The following is a 22,100-nucleotide window of genomic DNA, read 5'->3' on the forward strand; positions in this document are numbered from 1 at the left end:
TTCCTAGCCTTTGGAACTCCTCGTTCTTCTTTTCCTTACAATTGCGGAGGTTATATACATACCACGGTGGGATTAAAAAGAGGTAAGAATATGTGTTTGGCACTGCAAAATCGGAAATTAGCATTAAAACAGACGCACTGTCAAATCTCTTCGACGTGCATAATACCATGGTCACATTTGATCTACGGCGGCCGTACGGCGAGTCGAAAACAGCCGTTTCAACATTTTTTGTACCAACTACATTTAGGTGGTTTGAATTGAAATTAATAAAACGGCTGTTGTCGACTCGCCGTACGGCCGCCGTAGATCATATGTGACCGATACCCTTTTTAGACAGGCTAAAATTTCCTTAACCCCGTACTATTGGTGGGGCTAAATGGCAATTTAGCCCCACCTATAGTACGGGGTTAAGCTTAGCCCACTTTCGTTTTACACAGCGTTTTTGCAAAGTGGGCTAACCCCACCTATAGTACGGGATTATTTGGCCCTGCAAAAAAGCAGGGTTATCCCACTAATTGCGGTGCTAAGAGCAATAGTACGGGGTTAAGATCGCATGTGTAAAACGAAAGTGGGCTAAGCTTAAATAGTACGGGGTTAAGGAAATTGCGAGTGAAGCACTTGTACTACGAATGATCGACAAAAAACACTAGTCCGGGGTTAGCGAGTTTCGTGTGTAAAAAGCAAGCATTCCTTATCCGGGGTTAGCAATAACAATTTGGCATGTGTGAAAAGGAAAAAAAATAGTACGGGGTTAAGGATAGTACGGGGTTAGCGATAGTCCGGGGTTAAGAAAATCCTGTGTAAAAAGGGCACAAGGTATTAATCGGAGTAAAATCGCATGAATGAACACAGCGTATTGACAGCCAATCACAGCTCGTCGTTTTCGGTTCTATTATTGTTTCGTTCTAGCATTCTGCTCGTTCATGCTATTTAACTCAGCTGGGTATGTCCATTCAATGCTATTTGCAGAGGTAAGAAGGTTTCCTAGTTTTCATGGCACTGGAAAAGGCAGATTTCAACAGCCTGGTAATTTCTGGTGGACAAGCTAGTCTTTTATTATTTGATTGGTAGGTGCTACTACTTCTTTAATCTTTGATGGAAGTGGGTCATTTTGCCATAGTGAATAATACAAGTAATGACAGTAATCCAATTAAGTATTGTAGAACAGGAAGAAATTTCGAACCTGATGATAAGAAAATCTAAATTTAGGTCACAGACAAATAAGCACTTTCAAAAGACTACGCGAAATTCAATTTAGTTCAATGGGACTAGAGTTGAGTAAAAGGCAATCTGACATTTAGCCCAAATTAACCCAAGATTTTTTTTTTATTCGAATAGTTGAAATTCAAGGTTACATCAACGTTCCAAACATTATCACAATCCAATATTGTAGATCCCTTAATGCATTAAAAGTCAGCTAGAATGTTATAAAGCTAAAAGTAGCGAATTTTCTTGTCAAACATCACTAAATCAATATCTTCGCGATCTCATCCATCTCCAGAAATGATTTATTTGTCACAAAGAAATTACATCACACTGAGAAACATGAATAGTCTATTTACAATAAAAAAATATATAAAAAAAAGAAATACTGCCACACGCTGTGCAAATAAACGATGTAGGTATAATCGCTAATATACGTTGTAATCATCCGAGCATATTACGTATTATAAGAATAATGTTTCCTGAAATAGATTACCGTAACATTATCATAATAATGATCTAAAATAACTGGTTCTACATTCAGGGCCTCATATAATTTAAAAGCAATTAAAATTGACATGACCCTGGGATGGACGATACATTTGTGTCAAAAGTACATTATGTGATTTCTTTCTCTGGAAGAATGAAAACGATAACTCTAAGCTTTCAAGTTCTTTTCATGCTTTTTGGGAAGAATGATATAGTAGAAAGTTAACTACAAAATATTGCTTTCAGATCCTCTATTGAATTACGTCCAGTCACATATAAACCCCGATTCCCGATGATCCACACGGCATCACCCAGATCATGCCGGCATGATCCGGGAAGTTCGAGATAGTTTATTAGGCGTCGACGACCGTTGATAAATTACACACGGTCTCTATGACAACCTAGCAGTCCAGAAATAACACTGGATGTTTTTTTTACCCCTCCCCAAACTGTGGTATTTTCCCCCAGACGTTCAAGGATTTCTCCTCTATGCTCAGGATAAGCTCAGGCGTCTAAATGTGACTTTGGCTTCATAGTCACATTCACGCATTCTGATCCTTCCTTCGAATACCCCCCCCCCCCAAGAAGACCCATGTAATATGGTGCTCATCGTCTATCTTGCCCTGGAACAAAGATGAATGTGAAATTCACATCCAGGTACCCCATCACATCCACCATAATCCCATCATGGCGTCATCGATTTTTATTCTTATATTCATATACTGATTTGCGGTCCTCGCATTCGCCAATCTAAGGATTCATTTCCGCTTCAGTTGTCTACGTAAATACGTTATCGCGGGAAAATACAATAACCTTAATCCAATCATTTCACTTGGTGCGTTCTTTGGACGGATCATGGTAAGTTAATGGCTGTAAAAAAAAGAAGTGTTTTGAAGAAAGTCATCGTCTGGAGAAAGAAAAGGTGACACATTGCAATGGCATCGAGGGATACTTTGGGGAAACTGACTCGGTTTCTACTTTTTAAAAAATGTAATCAAACCCTTTATCCAGAAAAGAAAGCATTCACCTAACTTCGAAAAGTCATTAATAAAGTCCACAATCTGGCTAAAAGTAGATGTTTGTGTAATATCCAATCCAAAGGTTCAACTCCGAGGCCTTCCATGTAGGCCTACTTTGATGGTTTTGAGCTTACATGGAAGTCGTCGCTAGTTGACAATTATACGCAATAATCCAACAGAAATCTTATATTCTATGGGCAAGAGTAACCACCAAACTCTTGACATTCTAAAGAGAAAATACTAGTCGCAAGCTCCATCAGTCAGAATGTCTTGTTTTAAAATGTAATTTTGAGAGCAGCCGATACAGGCATGTGTGTGTGTGTTCTCTCCCAGCAGTAACACACCCATACCATTTACCCATGCCTTCCATCGTGGCGTCGAGATCATGAAAGATGGTATTTTATGCATTCGTAATTGATCAAATGCTGTCACTGATTCTTAATTTTTCGGAGATCGCAATTAATATCATATATTATGTCAGATGCGATATCGCTGCACAGATTTTAGTTTATCGGTAGGTTTATTTTTTTTTAGCTACATAGTGTACCGTAGATGTGTTATCTTCGCACGTCATCTGCCAAAATTAATCCAGTTGATCTGTTTCCCTACCAGTTTTTAATGTGCATTTAGAAAAAAAGGAGATTCACTATTTGTGGATACATTTCCATACATCCTGCAAATGGGTGGTAGATTTTATTGAAGAAAAGAGGAACTTATGTGTTTATTGGCCTTTACAAGACGTGGAGCAATCACACTGCAAAAACCCAGGTGTTGATTTAACACCAGCCGGGAATCTATATATGTCCACACCAGAGAAGTATTGAAACAATATCAGTTTGGAATCAAACTGATGCTTTTTTAATATTAATTGGTGTTGTATAAACACCTATCCGTTGTTAGACCAAAACGAAACTGGTGTTATTTAACACTTCTCTGGTGTGGATAAATTCCGGGCTGGTGTTAAATCAACACCAGAGTTTAGCAGTGCACATATGATTATTTACGTCTGATATACAGACCTTTAAGGTCCCCAACCCAGTCACATGACTGGGGGCTTGAACTTCTGACCTCCTCATGTAGCTAATGTACTGGCGCACACCACAATATCAATTGAGCTCTGTTTTAAGGTTCATTAAACCATTTTTTTTTCTTCTGCCCTGTACTGCCACGCAGTTATTTTAAACTTTTTAAGATGGAAGCATTTCACCAGAGGGGCCAAATAAACTATTTTCAGTGTATTTTTTAAACGTTCCCCTTCTCTGACGTCATCCATCTCTCTTGTGTTCAAAGACTGAAGTGCATGTCCCTCGTTTTGTTTCCATCACATCTATAATTTTCCGGAGTCGTTCTATTAGGTTTGTCGTTGATCAATGATAGAGTCGTGCTCACGAATAGAGGCGATTTCAAGGTCCTTTGACTAGGTCCATCAATGACTGAATCAATGACCGTCTCTATAACGGGTCAAGAACTATGATGTTGATGCATTTTATCTTGCGATGTGTTCTTGTATTTTTTAATGGAGGCACTAGGAACATAGGTCTAAAATTACATGCTCGACTGCAACGGGCCAGGAAATAGTGCATGTTAGCCAATAAGCAACGCATAGTATAGTGGCGGTTAATTGATCTTGTACAATGTTCAGAAGAACAAAAAAATTACCCTTACAATTTCAGATGATTTGACTTTACCCTCTTTGGCAGTCATTCCAAGCATCAAGGCGACCGTGCTTGTTTTTTTTCATTCAAATCGTATTAAAGTAGCCAATTCATTAATCAAAGTACATGTATTATCCAACATCGATATAATTAAAATTCTTATCATAATCAACCAAACATAACCATGATGATAGCAATGATATAAATGATGATTATAGTAAGAACAGTAATAATTATAATAATAATGATTTTTATTCATTTATTTTCAGTTTTATTTAATCAGGGTGGCCTCATCAGTTACAAAAACTGTTTTCCTTAGGGCCCTGATAAAAATAATGAGAATAATAACAATAATAATAATAATAGCTGATATAGCTGTAGATTAGATACCATCCCTGGGGAGCATAGGCGATAACTTATCGATATGACGATGCAATATCATAACTGCAACATATCTAAACTCGTGATTAGTAACACCTTCCAGGCCTAGACGGAATTAAAACGCACCCCCACTTTGACCTAAAAAGGGAAAGCGTGACTTAATACTATGATCTATGAGTAATTATGAAAGCTTTACTTCATGTATTATACAGAGTAGTAGGCCCATGATCGATCCCACGGGGAAGGCACCATAAACCAAGACCAAACCTTTAAAGAAAAAATCTAGTCCTACAAAAGACCCAATAACATAAAAATTACCAGAACTATTCTAGTTATTAGAACAATTTTTCAATTGAACTAAGTTACATAAAAGGGAGAAATAAAATGATAGCAGTAGTGCTAGTTATTTGTGTAGAAAAGAGACTCTGTCGTCTGTAAAAAATTGTTTGTAAGAATCGATAGTGAATAATTGAATAATTATGATCGTGACTCAAGCCCAGGGCCGGAGGGCCTGTGAATGCGGTTTCATATCATGAATATTCATTAGGGGTTATTTTTCTCCATTCCACACAAGAATCGTGATATTTGAAATATTCTATAAGAATTTTATGCGAAATGCATATCTTTCTACCACAATTGTAATATCATTTAGATAAGTAGTGACGTGATGAAGCCAATTTTTTCGGAAAGGGTTCAGTTCTGAAAATGGGGGATTGTTTATTTTGTCTCAATTTAGAAGATCGAAGCTAACAATTATATTTTCAGATTTTTATATTATAAAATCAAATGTGCCAGATATTCAACCAAATTTTTTAAGAAATACAATACTGAAAAATTAAGACAGTTCACAAAAACACAGAAAGATGCAATATTTGTGGGGAAAATGTAATTTTGCAGATAACGAACCAATAATGCAATATTTTTTGTATCATGTATTACATAATGAATCTCCAATGCTGTTCGTTCTTTTCTCCCAATGTCGTTTTAGTCCTATCTTTTTTTTTCATCGCAAAGTCAGCATCTACTGCCAACAAGTCTGTGGATTTTCTTTGTTAACGATTAACAATATTTGCGACTCCATGCATTTCCTTCATCTTCCTCCCATCCCTTAAAAAATGGAATTCAATTAGAAGAAATTAACGACATTATTCACTTATGAAAACAATTCCTGGAATGACTAAAGAGTTGAAATTTGAAATGAAATTGAAAAAATGGGATAAAATATTGTTCTTGTAATACGATTTCAAATAATAATAGGATCAATCTGTTGCTTTGTTTGAATCTGAAAATTCAGCTTGTATAATTAACTTTGTCATCATGAATCAAAGACTATATAAGATGGACCGGGATACAGCCATAGCTTTAATTTTTCCATCTCATAATATCATTCTATAAATATTTAGTCCAGATTCCCTTGTTGTTTTTTGCAAACGTTATTACTCTGCATGAACTACTCTCTTACTTTTTAGATTGAAAGTCTACATGTATGGAATAAATTGTGGTCAGGGACCATTTCAAAATTTGACCCAAAACTTTCAATCGAATACGATTCCATTCTAAATCTATTAGATTGAAAACTTCAATCCAATGTTTAATTGATCCAAGATCGCAATCAATTTCAATCTAAGGACTTTAGACAGTGTCGTACGATTTTACATGGAGGTTGCACATATATATAATACGTCATCTTTAAACATATTAAATTTTCTTGTCTCTCCCTACCCTTTATCACCCACACATATATACACATAATCTCACATAATTATCATAACCTACTTACATTATGTTACACTTTAAACGGATAAACGCATGCAAATTATCTAAAATGTAGTTCTGTTGTTTAAGAATACAAACTGGGAACTTTAAACAAAAACTTTTTTTCAGAGTAGGCATATTTTGTGTAATTGTTTTAGTATTTTCTTTTTTTTCAAGAATCTTTAACATTATCGTTAATTGGTTTTTCGTTTTCTTTTTTGTGTGTTTACACTCTCCTTCATTCTCATATTATTTGATTAAACTGGTTGATTTAGATAACTCTACCATACACTTTTCGCACATCTTAATATAGACATTAATATGCTTTTGTTTCTATTAATAGTATTTTTGCTCTCTCCATCCATATCTCATTCGATTTGTATCCTTATTATGTCCTTGCTCTTGTCCCATACTTCTACCTACTGATAATCATAATCAATATCCCATCATTAACAAAGTCCACTCGTTTCTGTGCCAAGATTGAAATTGGATGGACCAAAATAGAAATTACATAGTACGTGTAGTACGTGTATGTTTTTGTTTTTCTAAAGAATTGCCAGTACTCGAATGGACTCTGCTTTTAAGAAGATTGAAAGAGAGACTCTTCAAATATTATTTTCTCCGAATGTCAACATTTTCATACGGCATTGTACCATACCCTCACTTTTTGATCGACCATCATTTTGGCCGGGCAAGGATGCAAAAGCGAGGGTCCAAATCTTATTGACTTATGCCTACGTATTTATTGCATAAAGAAATACATGAACTTCATGTCTTCATGTCTATGGAGCAAATGCTTCATTATTTTGACGCGAAGTACAAGGTGGGATGTATACGATTTGGATGAACTTGCCTGTTCTCGAAATAAAGAACGCGAAAGATAAATTATGCCGTATATAATGTACTAGTTTCCCAATATATTAATTACATATTGAAGAAAGAAAAAAGTCATTTCGGAACATCCTTCATAAAAGCGTTAATAATATATATTTTCATTCATGTTTCTTTAAACGAAGAAGGCACAACTCTAAAAACTCATTGATGTGCGGTAGAAGTTGTTCATCATGTTTACAATGGAACACATATGCTAGCATATTCACTATATGTATTAATGTCATCAAGAAAGTGAATAAAAAGTACTGTAATGAAACACTATATTGCTTTATTTCGTCTCCATAAAGAGACCCTATTCCGCACAGAATGTTTAACCCATATAAACTTCATTCGTAATTTGAACAACTATTATACAGATTATCAATAATATTATAGTAGATTAATAAGTTGTATGAAAATGGCCATACTGATGAAAATAATAACAATAATCATATGATCATCATAATAATAAGTTTGTTAATTCTATCGATGAAAATGGTAATAATTACGCTATAGTAATAACAGTATAATCCACTTTTCGTGGTTGATTGAAATGAATCCAATGACCGGGGTAATAATGTGCTGTAACGCGCTTTGGACAATTCTGGGAAAAAGCGCTTTATAAAAAGTGGCTATTATTATTATTATAATGCCAACGCGATACAAATGATACGACTTTGTACAAAAGGGAAATGGTCAATATGTACATGAAAGCAATGAATTAAAGTAAGTGATTAGCATCTTGTTTCTCAAATATCTGCAATGAATACGATGTATTTCATAATACAGCTGAGGTTACGTTCAATCTACGATGTCCTTACAGAGCCCGTAAACATGTCTTATCTGTCATATTGCTTAGTGTTTTAAAAGGGGCCTGGTTATACGATGTTTTTTACGATTTTACGGGCTCGTTAGCATCTTTGATTTCGTCTCATGAGAAGTTTGTCAAGTTTTAAAAAGGAGGGAAATCTTAGATCCGTTTCGGCCTCATGCAGTAGATTGTATTGGACGATACTCGCATAGGAATAAAGGCTGCGCTATTTTGAGCAATACGAGTTTTGCATGATGAAATACATGGAAGACATGAAAGTGATATGTAAGGAAATCATTTAAAGTTTCACAGATCTCGGTGTAACCTTCTTCCGAAGCTGGTACAACCCCTTTTCGATTGATGTGGATATACTGCAGTGCGACTGCACTGATATTTCACGATTCCCAACGACCTCAACACAGCCTTTGTACGGCCCTAGATCCCATTTGAGCATGTAATGCAATATCCGCCGTAGACAGTATGGTCCTAAATCAACGATGAAACGTTGAAACGACTTCCACATTACAATGTGGCGTAAGCGTAAGGCCGGTACACTTATATAAACACAACATGTCAACACTTCCCTATTGGCAAGACTGACAAGATATATGTTGAAATGTCCCTCTATTTAAGTACTGCTCTATCTTTCCCCTCCTACATAATCCAGAATTACGGGTTATTGATTCTAGAAAAATATTAGTAAATGAAGATCACAGAGATCAGTCGAAAAAGGAAACACGTATAATTTTGTTTAACTACATGATATTGAATGATGTTCACCACACATGGATACATAATTCATTTAATTTTTCATTAAAAAAAACACGCAATGACAATAAAAAAGAAAATACGTGATATTGAATTTTTAAAAGTGCATTTAATATTCTACTTAAATATTTCAAAAGTAGATAGCAGTAGTTTCCTTTAATACAAATGTCAGTAAATCCCACTGTCATATCGATCTGTTTGATGTAGCGTATGTATTTTCGATTTTTAGAATGAATTCATGAAACCACAAACTATGGTAATAAAAAGAATGTAGAGCGCATTTTTCAAAAAGGTAAAATGCTGTCAATAAAACCGGGTTTCAATGCGATGGAAGAGAATAATTCTAGTAGCACTTTCACTGCCAGTAATTAACGAATGCGAGGAGTTTGATGTAAGAAGTCTCGTTCTGTCGAAGTATCTCTAGATAGAAAAGAAAATTATTTAGTTTTATCAAATGTCTTTCACCCATATCGTGCCTTGCATAAAATCATTTTCTGTGCTTGCTTTAGCAATGAATTTTTTCTATTCACTATTACTATTCTTACTCCACCTACATATCAAGTAGTTATTTCTCAAGGTATATAGTGTTCCTGTATCAGAGTAATGTGAATATTTAAGTGAAAAAAGTACGCCTACTCGCTTCTTCTGGCTCTATATATAAACAGATTTTTGTCATATTAGAATCACAAAACGGACATCTAATCCTAACTATGATTTTTTCATCATTTGAATTCGTCCTTTTACCTTAGTTGAATAAAAAAATTGATTCATGATGTCTGAAACTCTGCACCTCTACCTGATAATGCAGCTCTCTGAAACGACATACATATAAACCATCGCTCATGGGCAGAGCAGATAGGTCAATGTGATTGAATATGCAATTAAAAGTCAAATCTGATGTGTTTATATTTTACCAAATATCAATACATTGTAAAATGGCAAAGTTGTGATAACTGTTGTCGAAATATTATCATGCATCTAGATCTGGTACATTTAATGTAAACTTATCTTTGTAAAATTATGATATCTTAGCTCAAATTCGACAATCCTGATGATCACTAACACAGAAAAGCATATTTAGAATAGTGTTTTAATATTGCTTCGAACAATACCCGACATTTTATGCAATCCTGTGCTTATTTTGCTCATTTCTCTGCAAATACGTATTTTTCCAGAGCTATTTTGCACATATTTTTTTCTAATTTTTATTAACATTTTTGTGGTCATTTCATTGGATTCTGTTAAAACTCATTTTGAGATCGTTACCACAACTGGTATTTATCCTTCGAAATATTCTAAAATAAAAAGTGCAATTACCATGATTACTTTATAGAACATCATGCAAGCCTTAGCCTATATCGTTAAAGAATATGAATATTATATCTATATATGAAATTTATTCAATAAAGGTCTGAGAATGTTTACGTCCCTTTAGAACGGTTCACTCTATTCACAAATCAGTAAAACAAAATTACTAGTTAATGGGGCCAGCTGGCTACAACTGTTGTTCTAGCCATATTTGACTATTTTCTAGTCGTATTTACTTGAACATAGTTATTTTTGACTAAAATATAACTCAGAAGTGTGACTAGACATACCAGTTGCATCTAACTGACTACTGGTCCAGTCAATTTGACTGAGTTGTTTTAAGAGTGTTGATTCTGTCAGTAGAACTGATTAGGCTGGAATAAATTGGCATTCAGCTTGTCAGATCTAACACCGTTTTATCCTGGGTTGAGGCAGTTTGACATCCAAATAGGTGGTATTATTATTTCAAACGGTGGCAGTCTTTTCCCTCGTGTGAATACTGAGAGATGCGGTCACCCAGTGCTGTATTATATCCTTTCCCGGGGAATCCAAATGCCGTGTCTGTTTAAAAGGATTATCGACAAATATTCCAATGGGAAAGACCTGAAGAAACCATGATTCCCATCCGGACAGGAATCGTTGTTCATTCAAGATTTGCAACTTCAGACGTCGTCAAAGATGCTATCATATTTGAAAAAGAAAACATGGGAGATTTTATCAATATCTGCACGTGACTTGTTATGTGCGTCATTAGTCTGACAATTCGAAAAGTAGAATATAAATCAATAATATGAATAATTCGTCTTGGAAAAACTGGATTATAGCAATACTTATATCGTTCTTAATCGTTGCTTAATGATAACTTTAATCACCTTTTTCATCAATTTATATTCTAGTCATGCGGAGGATTTTAATTCAAGGTGTAAAACTTTCTCCAAAGAAAGCGCGCTGCTATAAAATACTGAATGTCAACATTGAGTTTTACAATGGAAACACGCCTTTCTACATGCAACGTCAAACAAATGGCATTGTTTTGTGAGGGTGGTTTCTACATTGTAAGAGGTCTTCATGTCTATGGAGCAAATGCTTCATTATTTTGACGCGAAGTACAAAGTGGGATGTATACGATTTGGATGAACTTGCCTCTTCTCGAAATAAGAACGCGAAAGAGAAATTATGCCGTATATAATTTACCAGCTTCCCAATATATTAATTGAAGAAAGAAAAAAGTCATTTCGGAACATCCTTCATAAAAGCGTTAATAATATCAACATTGTGAGATAAAAAAATCCGACTTGATATACACGTTTGATGGATATCTTCTGTCAAAATGTAGATCGAATAGAATAGGCTTTATATGAAAAGCATAAACTTTGACATGTTTGGGTTCGGATACGTTGAATAAAACATATACATGAATAATCAGAATAGTGTTGAGTGCAGTGATATGAGTGTAATACCTTGGAAGTGAGTATGAATTATGAGATAAATACTGATGTGTACAAGACTAAATATATTTGAATATACATTTGTTTTGATAGAAAACCGTCGCACTATATCAAAATAGATTCATTTTGAAACATGACGCAAGTTTCTTGTTATGAATGGGTTGACAATACACGATGAAATATCAATGACATTTACATTTCCTAGCGTGACATCAATTGTTATTTTAAAAAAAATACGCTTTTGTAAGCAGATGTTTAGATATGTTACATTTTTAGAACATGGAATTTTTATATAAAGCCTGATAAATATATCAAATCCCATAATAAGTAGGAAATAAAAATCGGGTCGCTTCTGTAAATAGGTGTCACAATAATTGTGTTTACCGTCACTGGTGTGTATTGTGTGGCTATGGTGACGAAAATGACAATGCGTCATAATTGCAAGTGCAAATCGATTTAATGTAAATGAACTTGAATATAACCATGAATAACGAGACGGTCTAATTTTAATAAAAGGACAGCCATACAATATAGATGGTGAGAAACACAGAGAGAGAGTATATCTTTGTCATGTTAATAGAAAATCTCACCTACTAGAGCACATTTCAAATTTTCAGGAAGCACATTTTAACATAGTCTCATTTTCAGCACTGTGTTTGAAATAGGTACTCATAAAGTTAATGTGATATTATGTTGTGCCACTTTTATCATGGACCTAAAATGCTTTTATCGAAAAACGGTATTCTTTTCCTTACAATATAACAATTGGGAGTAATAAAAAGGAGAATGGGGATGGGTGGAGAGGGAAAAGTAAAAGGGAATCTCGGAGTGTAATATCTTTCCAGATTAACGGAGAATCAATTGTTAGATCCCGGAAGAGTATTTTTTTTCGATAGCTATAGCGATCAGCATTTCTAAATTGGAATAGGGTAATTATGTAAGATACCATGTTATGCAGAGCCCGCCGAGTAGATCTTATATAACTAAAGTGGCTAATTTTCATCAATAAAATTTTATTATTATCATTATTTGCATGAATCGTTACCACTAGAAGTAGTAGTAGTAGAAGTAGTAGTAGTAGAAGAAGAAGTAGTAGTAGTAGTAGTACACTCTAAAGACAAGAAATGTTAACTTAACATTTGAAAGGTTGGAGGACAGACAACATTTTCTAAATGTTGCATTTACCACTTTAAATGGTTCTACCCAACACTTAAAATGTTGGATTCAGCTTTATACAAGGTTGGATGTAATATTTGAAAAAGGTTGTCACTCCCCCAACCTTTCAAATGTTGATTTAACATTCGAATTTTTATAGTGTAGAAGTAGTAGTAGTAGCATGCAGCAGCAGCATCATCAGTGGTAATAGTAGCGCAGCAGCAGCAGCAGTATAGAAGTGGTATTATTACTATTTTTCTCCATTCTCAAGAATGATAATAATTTCTGAGTGGAGTGAGGAAGAGAGTGTTGACCCCATTTAAAGCAGAGAACGGAGAAAAAAAATGAAACTAGAAAAGAGATTAAGGGTATTTTTTACACGTGAATCTTGAATCATAATTATGATTGCATTTTGTCTTTAGAATCATCGGACCTTTCACACGCTCACTCGGAAGCTGTGATTTGAATGGAACGGAACTGGAATTCACCACCGGAGTATATTGAATTCGTGATTGTGATTAGCATTCGTGATTCTAATCATGTTTTTGTTTGGTTTCACACGTGCTAAAAAATATAGGAATCTTCATTGAAATAACGATTTTTTTTAACCGTGTGAAAAGGCGAAAAGAAATCAGGAATGAATAGAGAGTAGGAAAATATAAAAACAATAAGTCGAACGTCTACTTTATTTCAAAATATTCACGGTGCGAACAGATTCCTTCATTTAATTTATTATATATACGGTATACAGCTTTAGGACCTATACAGAACACATTAAAATCGGTATCACTATAAACTAACTTCTCTCAGGTTTTTTTATTTATCAAATGATCAGACAAATATTCACCAGCGACGGTGAAAGATTTATTATTCATGCTCTAGTTTTCCATAGATTCTCTGTCTGTTAATATTCTTGAGCAAGGGAGCTGATGCGATGTTAAAAGAGATCCAAAAAGGAAATGAACCAGTCTCTAGGAGCGAGTTAATGAATCTTTATGGTATCGAGAGTTGATTGAAATGTGGCGATGAAATAAGAAATATATTGCAGTAGGAAGCATAAAGATTTCATTGTCATACTTCATAATGTCTGGTTTCTAAACATCCATCCACACCCATACCCACTCGCACGTGTATGCATAAAATACCAACCCATATCCTCTCACCCCCTTCCCCCTCTCTCTCTTATCTTCTTGTCTCTCCTTTATATTATGATTTGATTATTATATCAGTGTATTATCCAATACGACTTATCACAGTGTAAAAGGTCACTCACTTTTTTTGTGAAAAATCGTTAAACACGGGGTATACTTTTAAGTTGAAACAATGCGGGTCGTTTTTTAGAAGAAATCCTTAAAATGGATACCCTTTTCACCATTAAAATAGATATGATAGGTAAGGGGTTTCAAGGCTTCAGCTGCACATCCCATCAAAACCAAAATATTATTACCCCCCCCCCTCCTCCCCCGGGGTGCGATTTGCATTCACCGTATGGACAAGTGACTCCTCTGCAACCATTACAACGTCATACTATTCGAAAACACCTATAGGCGGGGCAGCATCCCCCTCCCGCGGGAGGAACGAACGGGAGAACGAAAAAAGGGAAGAAAGAGAAAGGGGGAAAGGAAGGGAAAGGAAAGGACAAAAGATAAAAGAAAACTTAGAAAAACATAAAATGGGAAAACGGAACTTACGGAAGGGACAGGGGGAAGGAAAAAGTTCACGTGAAAAAGAACAAATCATGTGAAAACGGTAGCAATAAATTTTTAAGGACAAAACAGTCCTAAAACAAAGGCTAGACATATCCCATATTACTTCTTATATTTCCCTACCTAAGTAAAGTTTGACGAAGGCAAGATTTACGGTAAAAAACTTCTTGTTTACTTGGCTAATTCTGATTCTAATCCCCCTGTGAAGTAGGGGGTATTCGTACCATTCCTGCTTAACCAATATTAAACAGGGGGAGGGGTCAATTCAACCCCCCCCCCAACAAAGTTCGTTACTACACCGTTGCGCGATTTATTTTGACCGCGCCGCTCGCGGGCTTTTTACTTTCAAGTCTTGCACATCTTTTGAGACCAAATTTGCGAGGTCCGGGTTCGAAATTAGCAACATTTTGTATGTGCATTATAGACCCAGAATTGCTCAAAAACGTGATTCCGTGTGCAAAGTCAATGTAAATTGTGTTTTTTCAACCAAAAATCATAAATGTATTATTATGTTAACTTGTTTTGGTTTAAATGCATTTATTTCATTCTACTTATGATCGCGAAAGGGTCCCTGACAAATTTCATTTAAAAAATTAATAAAAAACAAAGGTAAAACAAAACAGAGAAATTCATGATAAAAAATACAATAAAATACATGACAAATTTATTATATTTGTGCATTTTTTTGTAGAAAATTTTAGAATTTGTCTGAATTGTATAAATTGATACTCTCACAAAAATATCATTCTACTAGCTGACAATTGAGTTGAGGACCAAAATATGCACAAAACCCAAATTTGGGGCAAATTTCATACTCATATTTGCATTATTGATTGATTTAAAAGATAAATAATTTTTTTGGGAAAAAATACTATACAGTCTTGTCGTTTCTATCTGTCTCTACGCGCGTGCAAATTTTCGCGGCGGTCGCGCAATCAGTGGCCAAGATCTGAGGGGGAGACTTTTTTGTAAATAGATCTGAGCTGTATAGACTTTTTACAAATTTTCCCACATTTGCTATGTTGTGCCCCCTCAACATTATTATGCAACTGCGTTGAATTAAAGTATTGCGTAAAAATTATATACCAGTACATTATGTACCCGAAATTTGATTAGAAAATAATGGCCATCTGTAAGGTTTCAAATGGCTTTAATATCAAGAGGTCAGGGCTTCGCCTCCGGGCTCCATCTACATAGCAGGGGTGTACGAATGGAAGGGCTTGGGCCATGGCCCCCCAAATTTATACAACCAAGAACAAAAACGAAAAGGAGGAAAGAAAAGAAAAGGAAAAGTATAAATATTTTATTTTTTCTGAATATCATGTCAAAATCTATTTGAAAATTAGATTTTGATGAAAAACTATGGGTTTTTTTCTCGTTCGCTTTGTTTTTCTCGGGACTTATATATATATATATATATATAAAACCTTTTTGCCACACGCGCCACTGACTGTGCCCCCTCTTTTTTACGAAGAAAAAACAGAGAAAATGAAAGAGAGAAGGGTGAAATGCGATATTATTTTCTGACTATGTCAAAATTTCTCTCAAAATTGGATTTTGGTAATTATAATGTCGAAATTTTTGCTCGCATTTTTAAAAGAAAAGAGATATTCTGCCCGATTCGCCATTTCTGACCCCCACAAAAATTTAGCCTTATTACGCCACTGCCTGTTCATTCCATGATATTACCGAAATATTGTTTTGTCTCTTGCCCCCCCCCCTCACCGCCACCTGTTACTCCATTCTCAAAACATGTAATGAAAAAATAGGGGTATACAATGGTAGTGAATTCATTACCACACGGTGATGCAACCCTTCACTACGAAAGAGTCGCATTTAATAATCACAAGAATGAATTTAATAGGCCTAACTGAGCACCCTCTACGGTCATAAAGATACCTTGATTCACTCCGATAAGTGCCATTTACATTCAAACCAATATCTGATCATGTATTGATCCCTGAGGCAAGCATCATCATGATCATCAATCATATCATTGCTCATATTCCCATCGAGAGAGTGCTCATTTGATATGGTATATTCAACATTGCTCTAGTATACCGTGTGAGTAAGAAAAAACAGGAAACCTCACAAGCATGAAAAATCCCCAATTTAAGGGAAAACAATGTCATGAAAACATGATTATTATATATGAATGGAAAACAGCATCTTCTTAAAAAAAAACTCTGTTACCATATTTATGTAGTACCTCTTCACACTTGGATAATCAGGTGTTCTTTGCAGTGATGTAAATTTTGACTTGCGCCAAATTAACGCATGACTGCAATAATAATAATAATAATAATAACATGCATTTATATATAGCGCAAAAACTATTTCTATATATTCTTTTGCGCTGTAAGAGCTTCCTATGTGCTGTACATACTATTGGAATAGATAGGTTTTTAATTTTAACTTGAAATTATGTAAGTTTGTTGAATTCCTAATGTTGAGGGGAAGTTTGTTCCATAGTCGTGGGGCTGACATCAGAAATGACCTGTTTCCTATTGTTGCTTTAGTCTTCTGTGGGGGTACTTGCAGTGTGAGTGTATCTTGTGAGCTATGTAGGTGATGGTCATGAGATCGGGATTTCAATTTCAAGAGATCTGAGATGTAATTTGGGGCCTGCCCATTAAGACCTTTAAAGACTATCATTAGGATCTTAAATGTGATTCTTTGCCGGACAGGTAGCCAATGTAATTCTCTCAATAATGGGGTGACTGGAGAGAATTTGGGAAGACGACATATTAAACGTGCACATTTGTTTTGCATTATCTGCAGTTTGCTTATTTGAGAATCGGGTAATCCATAGAGAACACTATTACAATAATCCAATTTACTTGTGATACAAGCATGAACAATAGTTTTCATGGTGTCTTGATTCAAAAAAAATTACGGATACGTCTCAAGTTATAGATCATAAAACAAGCGGATTTACAAACATTGTTGATTTGTGATTCCATGCTTAAGTGGGTATCAAAGACTACATCAATGTTTCTGGCTTTATCTGATGAAGTTATAATCGAATCGCCAACAGTTAAGCTATAGCCCCCAAATTATGAAACCTGACGTGGGGTACCAATGACTAATAATTCAGTTTTTCTTTCATTCAACATTAACTTATTTTTGAAGCATCCAGGTTCTAATATATGTCACACAATCTTCTAGGGATTCATCATCTCGTGATGCATCTGGGGAGAAAGATGAGTATAGTTGTGTGTCGTCTGCATAGCAGTGGGAAGTGCTACTGGGAAACTCTCTTTTTATACCGTAAAGAAGTCTACTTGCATTGAATGAATCCAGAAGGCAACGATATAAACAATCCTTCATGGGTTGATAAACATAATTATTGCTGATACATTTCCAATTAAATTTACTTGAAAATTGACACTAAAATGTGTTTATGAAATAATCATAATGTAAATCACTGAAAAGGTGTTTTAAAATGAATTCCAATACAACCCTTGTAGGAATATGACATCATTGACGTCTCAATTGTACAGTCATGCCTTACTTTGGTGCAAATCAAATTTTACATCACTGCAAAGAATAACTCCCAATCATATAAGACATGCTACATAAATTGGTATCAAATTATTTGGGAGAAATGTTTTTTCCATTCATATATAATAATTATGCGTTCATGACATATTTTTCTTAAATCGGGGATTTATGAGGGGTAGACCTATACCGGTCCCTCCCGTCACTTGAATCTCGATGAGATTTATTCATTTTTTTATTTCAAAATCAATTTTGCCTTTTTTTCGGGCAATCTTGTATATACTAGTCCTGCCACTCAGATCTTAAACAAAATTCAATGCTATTGCTATTAATTACGTTATAACAGCACCAATGAAAAGTACAAGTGATATTGCTATTTTTCATTATAATTATGTATGTCCAAATTATGTTTATGTAAGAAAATATATATTGAAAATAAGGATTCTATTTGGATAGTGAATATGCATATCTAACCACAGTAGCTTCACTAGTAAAACTTGTGAAAAGATCATCATAATTATAGTGTATAATGGTAGACATCATTCAACATCTTTAGCGCACCGGGCGATCAAAGGTACAACGGAATTGTTCATCCGATTATAGAACAGCACAAAAGGTCACTTAATGTCGTGCAAGAGAAGATCGAAATTGATTTTCATTAGCGTTGAAATAATCATAACACGCCTTGCTTTCCAAATCTACGGGAGAGCCACAAATGATTGTGTGTTGCCATGGCTAATAAGTAGATGGATGAGAATTAATATGTTTCATCCTGTTAATCAATGTATGATTGTTTTGTTGAAAGAGGTAAAGTACAGAGTGAGCTCTGACCATTGTATGCGTTTTCAAGTATAAGTGGGACTGGCGGAGTTTATAAAATGCTAAAGTGAATGAGCAAGCAAAATACAAAGAAAACGAATAGCGTCCACAATAAGTTCGCTTGAAAAATGCATTGGATGGAAGCATACTAACAGCACTAACAAATATCGACTGTGAGTATATAATGTCAAATGCATTTGCAGGAGAGCAGGAGCCGCAACTTTATGAAATGTTGCAAACCAAAATAAAACAAAAATGACGAACAACTAAAAGCAACAGCCCATGCATGTTTCTTTTTTCTTTTTTGCTTACAATGAACGAAATATTATTATCTAAGCCTTTGATTCGATTGCTGATTGGATAAAACTTCGTTAATGGTTCCATAAAGGGTATCTTATTATTTGTGATCCAGGTAATCAGTAAACATTCCCATTATTCCGCCCACCAAATGTGAAAAATCATCAAAGACGCTCTTTCTTGCGTATCTTTTTCTTATGTAAGATAATATGTGTGAGGGGGTGCGTGGATGGGTGTGTGTGTACGGGTGCCTGTGTGTGTGAGGGCAGGTTTGTAATGACCTGCCTTTAGCAACATTTCATTGCATTTAACCCATCAACCAATGCCAATGACACAATGTGGCAGCAATTATTCACATAAATTACGTGGACTCTAATTCTTATCAAATAAACTCACAATGAGCACAGCATTGGTAAAAATATTGCTTCTGGCGACATTTCATTGCATTTTACCCATAAACCAATGCCAACGACACAATTTGGCAGCAATTATTCGCATAAATTACGTGGACTCTAATTCTTATCAAATAAACTCACAATGAGCACAACATTGGTTAAAATATTAGCTGAGACCTTTGAACGGAATATTGCGGCTTCGATGTATTGTAAATCCTTGTAAATCGTATTGCATAATGTGATTACGAAGTGCATTAATTTACATTTGATTGATAAAATGGCAAGTCTTTTAATAGTTGCTGGTTTGAATCTACTACGGTGATTCATTTGAAACAAAAATATTAGTAAATCAAGTCAATAAACCAAGAATTCAAGATTTTCTAAAACCTGTTGCTTTTCCCAATGAATATATAATCATTCAAAGGTTTTGAGAATATTTACGCAAAAATTAGCCTTCCCTTTGACTCCATACCCTTTTTTCTACGTGGTTGTTACATTTATTATTCCTAAAGATTTAATTGCATGTACATGTCCACGTCATATCTTTTCTATTTATTCCAGGTTAAATTAAAAGGAAGTATATCCGTAATCAATTATATTGCTTCCAATCCAGCCAATGTAGTGCCATATTTTTTCGTCCAAGTCGGGACCTATTAAATAAATTAGTATCTGCTCCAGTCCCTCTCTCACCCTCAATCTATAAAGATGGCTGTCACGTGGTTAATGGGCACGATTAACATTAAAGTTCAGATATACTATACACGTATTAAAATAGATAGACATCACTGACCTATCACTGTATATGGCTCTATTATAATCAATCTGTCCAATTAAACCAGGCAACATTGAACACATCACAGCCTGACATCACATAAACGAAAGAATTAAACCCCTGCCCCTCCATCTGTATCGTCGCCTCTGCATTAAGATCTACGTCTCCAGTGACTAGTCTTGTATGTGACAGTTACATACTGAAATTCCTCAGAAAACTCATTTCCCAATAGTTCTAATTTCAGATTACCACTCGTTAGATTAACAATCCAGTCGTAATAAGCGAACCCGTTCTCCTCTTCTATCTGTCATCAAACCGCCAATTGAAAAAGCGTGACTTTTTTGCATTTTGGCATAAGACGCTGTCCTATTTATCAATGTTCCCTCCGTCCAGAAATAGCCGAATTAGCGGGAAAAGAGGCAATGGTCGTATCATTGCTCTATTAAATCATAGAGATTTGAATGAATCTATGTCCCTGGTGATCTTCATCATAGACCGTTTTGCAAAGTTTTAATACAACTATGTCATCATCATCATCACCACCACCATATCGCCATCTATATCATCCTTTTCTTCTTTCATATATATAGATGAAAATAGATATTGCCTAGCGCACTTGACAGTAGATTTTGTTAATTTGATTATTTAATGATTTTGTAGAAAATGAAGATAACACAAATTTTGGGGAATTGGATAGTATACATATAAAATGAGTGAAATGTGTTTCTAAAAAAAATAATGATGACATTGAATAAGAAGGGTTAATAAGCGATTCTTAAAACAAAATATAATGATATTGGATGAGAAGGGTTAATAAGTGATCGAATGCTCGTCTATGGAAATCTGAAGTGAGTTGTGTCTTAAATTACAAGTCTCTTTACTCGATGTAACGGGCTTTGTTTGCTAACCAATCGTGCTCCTACATAGAGTGATTACGCAAACACCAGATTGTGTTTCGGTGTTAAGTTTCGCCCGCCTTGCTACAGGAGTGCTCATTATGTTTCCAACATGGGCTCAACCCGATAAACGCGTATAATAAAAAAGGCAATGGTCTTTAAAGGGGCATTCGCATTTGTAGTGTTAATTAGAGCTTAATTTCTTCTTTCAAACTTTAAACCTATGCAAAAGGGCACGTAATAATATTTAAAAGAATATGTGGTCTGCAATAAGCGAAACTCATAATTTATATTGTTTTGTATTTTGCTGTTGAATAACTAAAACATAGATATATTCATTCCAGTCAATGAATATACCCGTGGATACATTCCAGTGAATGATGAAACAAATAGAGATTTGCGACTGTGTGACATGAAAGGGAGGGGGTGGGTATACATCTTTTACACATTGCATGAAGTCTGACAAGAGGTTAATACTATTCAAATGTTTGCCACTTATTAAGTAGTGATGGACATGATTTATGTAAATACTTTTTGAAATAATGTATTGGTTGAATACAATCAAGGTTGTTTCTGGGGTTAATGAAAACCTCAGAAAGTATTCAGCACTTCGATTACAAAATAACTCAATACATGTCGCGAAGATGCTCGTCTGTTTGATTAAATGTTCACTCTTAGTGATTGTCTGTGGAATTCCTCTCATTATACTTCTTTCGATTTGAGTAAGAGTAATGTATGCCTTTTATTTTACTGGAGAGACATAGTCTAGAACATTGCTTGAAGGTTCCTAAGTTTGTTATGAAATTGCTTTTGATATTTGTTCCCGGTTTTTTTTCACATGAAAAGATC

This window comes from Lytechinus variegatus, chromosome 1 (assembly GCF_018143015.1).
Source record: "Lytechinus variegatus isolate NC3 chromosome 1, Lvar_3.0, whole genome shotgun sequence".
Taxonomy (NCBI): Eukaryota; Metazoa; Echinodermata; class Echinoidea; order Temnopleuroida; family Toxopneustidae; genus Lytechinus; species Lytechinus variegatus.